Source organism: Adelges cooleyi, unplaced genomic scaffold (genome assembly GCF_023614345.1).
Source record: "Adelges cooleyi isolate 19-005CV unplaced genomic scaffold, UGA_ACOO_1.1 ACOO_flye_CR_arks_rails_tigmint_CR_PRNA_8, whole genome shotgun sequence".
Lineage (NCBI taxonomy): Eukaryota > Metazoa > Arthropoda > Insecta > Hemiptera > Adelgidae > Adelges > Adelges cooleyi.
The window spans coordinates 4230693-4239092 of NW_026096513.1; positions in this window are offsets into that span (position 1 = coordinate 4230693).

Genomic DNA, 8400 nt, shown 5'->3' on the forward strand with positions numbered 1-8400 from the left:
TCATATTTTTTTTTGAATAAATTGGTTTTATTCCAAGCGAATGTCGATTACAAACTTTCTTGATCCCCAGCGAAACGAACATTCTTATAAATTGTCCTTCTCTACATGTCTATTGTCATATTATTATTATATACTATATAGGACATTTCTAAAAAAAAACAATGGTCAAAAAATATGACGAAACACTGAATGTAGATTTTCGATCAGTAGTGTAAATCGAATTTTCACCATTTAGCCATGCCAAAAAAACCTTTGTCTCAGGTGACTTAAATTCGTTCTCTTATCTATTTAATGTTTGAACATTTCACGAATAAAGTATATATTTTTTTTAGTATTACAGTAAATTATCAGAAAATTACAAATAAGGTTAACTCGCAAAAATAAAAAAGTGCAAAGTTTATGTTGATGAATTATTGAATCTCTCTATCTAACCTACCCTCGCCCGTTCCACCGTTAGTTTTACTGCAAAATTGTGGAAACAATTAAATTGTTTTTTAATTAATTTTTTTTAGGCAAAATATTTTACATTGTGTATGAAGTTTTTTTAGAATTATTATTTGTCCGTTATAGTTTACTAACGTTATAGGAAATGTTACCGTTGCAGTATATCGAACATAGAAATAATCTGATTTATACAGATGGGCCATAATATTTTTACAAAATAGGTACAAAAGAAAAAAACGAACTCGAAAAGAGTTAAAATGGTAATGCGAACGTATCCAGTTTGGAGGGAGATCCGACCCGTTTACCTTATACATACAAACGTCAATATCAATAAGCCAAAAAGGAACTGTGTTGGGACCTAAAAAAAAGGTCCGTAACAAAATGACACATAATCCGGTTACGAGGATTTTCCGCGGAGATTATATTGACAAGTTTTTATGTTTGTATGCACGTAGGTAGCCTTTATTTTTTTATCATATGACCCTAGGTTTTAGCGTAATGTGATTTGAAATATTCTGTTTTATCTCCTCCGGTTCCAACACAATTCAATAACAGACAAGGCGTGTGATCGGACCGTATGATATTTAATAATCTTAAACGACGCAGTCTTATTTGTTCATACATGTATATAAATGTTTTCCCCGTATGTGGCATTGACAAAACATGAAAAACTATTTTCAATATCTTTAGCCGCAAAAAAAAATTTACCTAACAAACAAAAACGGTTTTCCTTTTTTACGATATTCATCTGCATCTTTGAGAGATTTCTTATAATAATCGGCGCAGTACTTAAAAAGTCATCAAGGCTACCGACTTGAGACACAAAACCTTTCCAGAAGAGCTAATAATAGTCTAGTTTATAATGTTTTTCAATGCGTTTACAAACTATTATACTACTCTACTTGTCAGTTGTTGATACAATATACCTTTGTTTGGTTAATGTGTATTTATACTATTTTATGGTTATGTTTGTCTAGCTGCCGAGTTTTGTCGCACAGAGCACATACGCGATTTGTTATTCAGTCGCATTACACTTGGCCAACTGGAAAAAGTCTTAGACTACCGGGCGAAAAAAGTCATAAGAGTTATACCATCGAGTTAAGATACTTACAGTTAAGGGAAAAAGGTCAAAGCTACGAAAAAGAAGATTACATAGATAGCTTTATACTACCCGGATGTTATTTTAATGTAAAATCTGTTATTTAATGTATTATTATTATTATTACATGTATAGGATGTACGGAATATGAGTCTATTTTTCTAAGCCCAAATTAAATTTAAATTAAAATTTATAATTTTTAATAAATAAAAAAACGGATACACTTTTATTACTTGATTCGCAAAATATTGATATTTTCATAACAGACTTGTATGATTATAGCTATTTGTTTAATAATCTTTTAAAATCCGAATTTTAACAAAGTATTTTACTTGAATTTAAATAAAATTAATTTTAAATTGTATTTATTAATCATTGATTAACCGTATAATCTGATTACATAATAATAATTTATTGTATTGTCAGTTTACATAATGAATAAGCGAATATATATTTTATGCTAATTAATACGACAGTTTTAGTGATCGGGCTTAGAACAATAATAATTACTTGATGTTATAAAATGTTTAAAATTATAAAAATATTTTTTTTTGTGTAAATATTTGCCCAGACGTTAAATTACAACTAATCGGGGTTAAAAACCGGTAAATAAGATGTTAGCACGTTTTTGTTTTTTTTTGTCGTCCGTTTCTGTATTGGTTATCATGTAGACCAAATTCTCATGAGTATTATTTTGCAACGTGCCTATTTTAAAAAATATCGACGCTCTCATACGCTTTATTGGTGGATTTAATTTAATTTAGTTGTGTGATCGAATGGTGAAAACATAAACTGCATTCGACCTACAAGTTTGTAAACTCGCCTACGCCTTGGGCTTGGCAATATCTTTGGAAAGAAAATGAAAGAATTTATTTTACATTTTTATAAGAAAATGATTTATTGAGTAAATTATATAATTATATAATATTATAATTTATTGTATTTAAATTATACATTTTCGCAATACTGGGAGTCTAGTTTCGTATTGACTGTGTCTCAATTCTTTGAGCAACGCCAATTTGGCATTATAAACTTGTCTGGATTTTTCCTACAGTTCTAAAACAAATTTTTCAAAAAACATATTTCACTAACTTGTCAAATTGCATGATTTGCACAGCTCGTTTGATCAAGCTTACTAGTAAGATGTCTCCAATCAACAATTTAATCGGTAATATATTCAAATAGTATTTGAATACATACTGGTTCATCAAAGTAGTCGAATATATTATTTATCTTTTTTTGAAAATATTGTAGAGGATCAAAATGTTGTTTTAATTTTCAGTCTTACAATACACTCCGTGTACAATGTTTGATAGCTCGTTATTTCAAAATTCAATTACAAGGAGATAATTCACTTTTACAATGAACGACACATATTATTCAGATTCTACACGTGTGTAATTTTATTGTACCTAAATTCTGAACAACAGAAAAAAGAAAGGCGTCCCGCTGTTATTTCGGGTAAACAAACGATTTTTGTTTTATTGTTTTACCATTAAAGGCACGGCGTACGGTTGTCAAGATAAATATTTAACTTTCCTTTTTCTTTCACAATCTTTAATGGTGTCCAAGTTACCTCTTAATCGTTTCTAATTCTATCTAACTTAGTCAATCCACAGCATTCGTTTATCTCTCTTATTCAATACATACCTTTTTTATTAAGTGAATATTTAAGTCCAGTTTTACAGTATATACTTTAAAGTATTCATAATTAACGTATTAATGACTAAAATAATAATAATATTGTATTCATCTTTTTAAGGATTATAAGAGGGGGCTAGACAGGCTTAATTTATTCCAATACTCAAAAAGCCGCCAAAAAACCGGTGGAATAAAAATGTTTTTCTTAAAAAACTTTTAGACATTTCAGAGAACTTATTTCCCTCTTTTTTCCGATTTTGATCTAAATTAGTAATGGCGACTATATAAACAAAATTAATATCTATATATCCTTATATAAATAAATTATAATATTTATTTAAATATAGAAAAATAAGTGATCATGAACAGAAATGTGTATTTTGCAATTCAAAACCACAAATTACACAACCAAAGTATGTCAAACATACTTTATACTTTGAATGCGAGCCTTTCATTAAGCATAACGGTATGCCGCTGTGAATTGATTTTTATGCGAGTGATGAAATGTTAATGCTAACTTTAAAATATGAATTCAAGACAGATCTTGGTGATTTTTTGAAGTCGATTATCGAGTTCAAAGAAAAACGTTATGTTTTGATTGTGCGGATTTTCAGGATAAAGGCCAGACCGAATGGGTTTTCAAAAACATGGTAAGACCAGGTAGTTGAAAAATGTTTAAATTAAACATATTGTCGACATTAATTTATAACAAATAATACCTACCTATAGTAGGTATTTTTATCAGTCAAGGGAATTCGCATACGTCAGTGTAACAGAATTGCCTATACAAAACGCCGGCTTACTGTATTTTGATTTATTCCACTATAATGTACACATTCTGGAAATATCCGTTTCCCATTACGGACAAAATACATATTTGTATAGGTATTGTCTGAAACTATAATATTCGTCTCTAGGTAGTTACCGTATAACGACCCTGAATGGAATTATTAAACCATTACTAAAACACATATCCATATGATTGAGTAACTGTACGCCATTGTTGCACTTTTCAACAAGCTTAATATTCTTGTTGCTGTTGCAAAATCTAGATAAATAACAACGCGCTAGATTTGCAGACGTCGTTAACGTTTAATGTGACGACTAGTAAACACTTAAATATTTTAACTACCGGTAAACATTGTTGTGGCCGTAAACCGAGTCGACCGGCAATCGGGCAATAAGAAAAACAAACAGCCGAAAGTTTATATGTCACCTGCAACGATAGCAAACAACAATATTTCTTGAGTGTCATTAGCGTTACACAATTCCTCGGCCCTCGGAGTTCTCGCTCTAAGCAGATGAATGCAACGCGAGTCTAGCAGGAAGGAAACTTCAAATTGATAATGCGGAACCCAGGTGGCTATTAAACAATAGAACATTATGTATTTTGATTCAAGGCCGCTTAATTTCTATATGCAGGCTTTCGACATTTTATAGGAAATTGTTGCGCTTACAATATACAATATTTTAATGTTGCCATTTTTCATTTTAAGTATATTTATATGCACATATAATTATTGTTTTTAATTATATTTCATGTTGGCTTGAGATCTTATGATCTGACAAGCGGTCGAATAAAAGCTAATAAAAAAGGAAAACAAGTTTCGTTCCTACACAAAATATTTACTAGTACAATAAAACTTTATAATTTAATATAATTTATACTAAAAGCTTACCTTTTTTTCAGAATGTTTGTAGGAAAATATTACATAAAAACCGCTTAATATTCATATTGAAATACATACTGCCTTTGCCTGCCATATAAATCAATAAAATCTTAATTATCAATAAATCATCACCTTATCCGTTTTACATTTATGTAAAACAAAAGTGTACGATAATAGTAATTTTGGTTTTAATGTAGTGAATATTTTATTTTTATTCTGGTTAAGGATATTTGAGTGAGTGGTATCTTACCAAGTATAGGTGAGGTTCTTTAGGTGACAAATATATGAGATGGGAAATATATATATATATATATATACAGCGAGATGTATATATATATATATACATCAGAGATGTATATACAGGAGATTTATATATATATATATATATATATATATATATATATATATATATATATATATATACATACAGCGCCTACAGTCGAACTTGCAATAGGAGGAGTTTAAGTATTTCATAAAATATCAACAGTACATCGATTCCGGCGGATTTTTCAACAACTGCCTAAGCTTATACTATTATATTATGATATAATTCATGGTACAATAACTCTGCGTCGTATATCATATAATTTATTTTTGTGGATATAGTAGGTTTAGGAAATTATGAAAATGCATTTTTTGGGTTTCTCGATTGTATTTTTTTTTATCTAACTCCAATAAACCTTATCCGTTTATTCAGTATGAACGACTATGTATATGACTGGTTGCGTTTTGTTCCCACCTTGCGATTAGATTAAAAGAATTTTCTCGTTCTCTCTTTTGTATATATATATATATATATATATACCTACCCTTCGCCTGTTTGCCTGATCGTCATCCTTCCCTTTATCTTCAATCTATTTAATTTTCTCACCGAAATAGTTTTGCTATTACATCAACCACAGATTCACGATCAAGCGTTTTTTTATGAACGTAATTTATTAATATTTTTTTATTACTATTATAAATATTTATGTTGTTCAAGAGAATTATTGTTGATTTTAAATAGCTTTATTTGTTATGATCATAATGATACTACAACATAATATGTTTAGTTTGAAAATAAAATATTTTTTTAGTTTTAAATTTTAATTAAATTATATTCTTAGCAGCAAGTAAACTGAAAATCAGTCACTATTTTCAAAATGGTCGACAACATTTTTCCAATAAACTTCATACACCCATACGCCTCACCTTATTAAATATGTATTTTATATATTTACACCTTTGTTACCTACTTACATACACTGCCGATTTTAATCAGTTTTAGTTTGTGTTGACTTTGTTTAATTAAGCAGTGGCGCCGAACACGAGTGTCTGGGGGGGGGGGGGTAAATACCCAATTGATTTAATGGGTTGGTGGCCGATCTGTACTAATATTAATAATATTTGTATGTTACGAGTGAATTTTTAGGGTGGGTGGGTAAATATGTTTTTTCTCCAGATGGTTTGGCGCTACTGATCGTATAAATTATAATCTCATCAACGTACCTAGAGACATTTTTATTTAAACGATTGAAAAAAAACTTTATAAATATAAATCAACAGGAGTATTAATACATTTAATAATTAAATTATTTAAATAATTAATTGAACTAATTGCAACATTAAAAAGTTCATTGACATTTTTTTTTCTTTTACAGCACCGTGGAGACTCTATCTGGCAACGGAGTCTGTCGTTTATTTCAGTTACGTGTCAGTGCAGTGGCTATCGGACGGCCAATTAGAGTGGAAACTTATACCAGACGATCAGAGGAGGACAAAAGTAGAGACACCCACGCATGCATGCACGGATCCGACTTGTGTTCTATTCAAAAGTTCTAGCCGAGTTGGGCGCGTGCACCGGAAGCGAAGCGGATTTGTGCCAAGCAAAAGTTCGGTCGAGTATGGGCAATTCGGTGCAAACTCACCTGTGCGACAAATATCTTTTTCGAAAACCAATTCGTTCGGAACGTGTGGAAAGTTAAACATCGGCCGAAAAAACGTTCCCCTGGGACCGATTTCCACACCCCCCTCCCCAAATTCCCACCCCGGGGTCTCGTACAAATCTTGTACATTTTTCGTCCGTCGCGGTTCTTTTTCAATAACCCGCAAGAGGGGGGGGGTAGGAGGTGAGGGAAAAGAATAGACGAACATTATTCAGTGTCGTCCCGCAGTATAACCGCTGCGCCGGCCGCCGATTCCCTTTTGCACCGGCCATAATATTATATTATTACACGTAAGTTTCCGGACGGCTGTGGAAAGCGTTGCTGTTAAATCCGTCGGGTCGTTTGGGTTTGAATCTGCGATATTGACGAACGCGACTATCCCGTCCGAAATTCCGCGCTCGAGCGACTACACCGGGCCATAACTAAACCCCTGTAAACGGTTGTCGGTTATTTTTATGCTCCACTAACGACTCGGACGCGTGCGTGTGACTTGTGGTCTGTGAGGCTTGAAAAATAAATAAAAGTTCAACCCCCCCCCCGTCGAAAATAAGTTCACAAAGCTTTTTACATATCATTTCACTCGGATTTAACGGCTAAACGCGATTTCCTACACTGTAAAAGGATCAAATGCTTTGCCAAAATGTATTAAAAAAAAAATGGGTGTGACTTGGGATTGGGAGTGACTAAGGTCGATGAAATTATTTTTCAAGGAAAACGATCCTATGCTGAAGACAGTAATATTAAATTTAAGAAAAAAATACTATAAGGACAACTGATGTTAATAACATAGTATAATGCAGCAGTATGATGTTAATAACTATGCGTTACTATATTTGATTTTTGTTAGTTATTCTTCGATAAAAATAAAATGGTATACAGATTAAAATACTAAACATTTCAAAGTTCGGTTTATAATACGTTATGGCACATTGATCTTTTTTTACCACAAAAGCGAAAATGGTGTCCAAAAAGTGAAAATAAACAATAAAGCTGTACTTCTTAAAGGATTTATTTTTTGAAAATTTAGAGCCTACCGTATTTTAATTTTGAAAATAATATCAATTTATATGCTTCATGGGGGTGAATTACAAAAAAAAATGTTTACTTTATATATAAGTACCTTTAGGATTACAAATTATATTCTCTAGAATGTATGAAAGACTGTAAGAAGAAATCGGTACAGTAGTTATAAAAAAACGATAGTGTAGTTTATGACACAAAGATAAATAATGCTAAAAAACGGGTTTTGAGGTTTACATCAGTGCTAAAAAAATGTTTATTTTTCTTTTAACCATATAGTAGTTATGTACATTTTTGCATACTGTTTTATTTTATATACCACTGGTTGTTGTTGTAATAGCTAGCTTGACACAGACCGGACGTCTCTGTCGGTAGGATGTTCAAATTACAATATTAAAGTATATTGTACTAATGTAGAAATTAATACCGCTTTAAATCGAAGTCATTACTGAACTAACTGTACGGTATTATAAGCGACTTGGGCTAAACTGTGCTAGTCTAGCCGTGATGGTCATCACGAAAATCCATTAATCTCACACATGTCAATTATGTAAACTATCCCGAACTGTTTATCCTATATCGGTTACCATTACTTTTAACG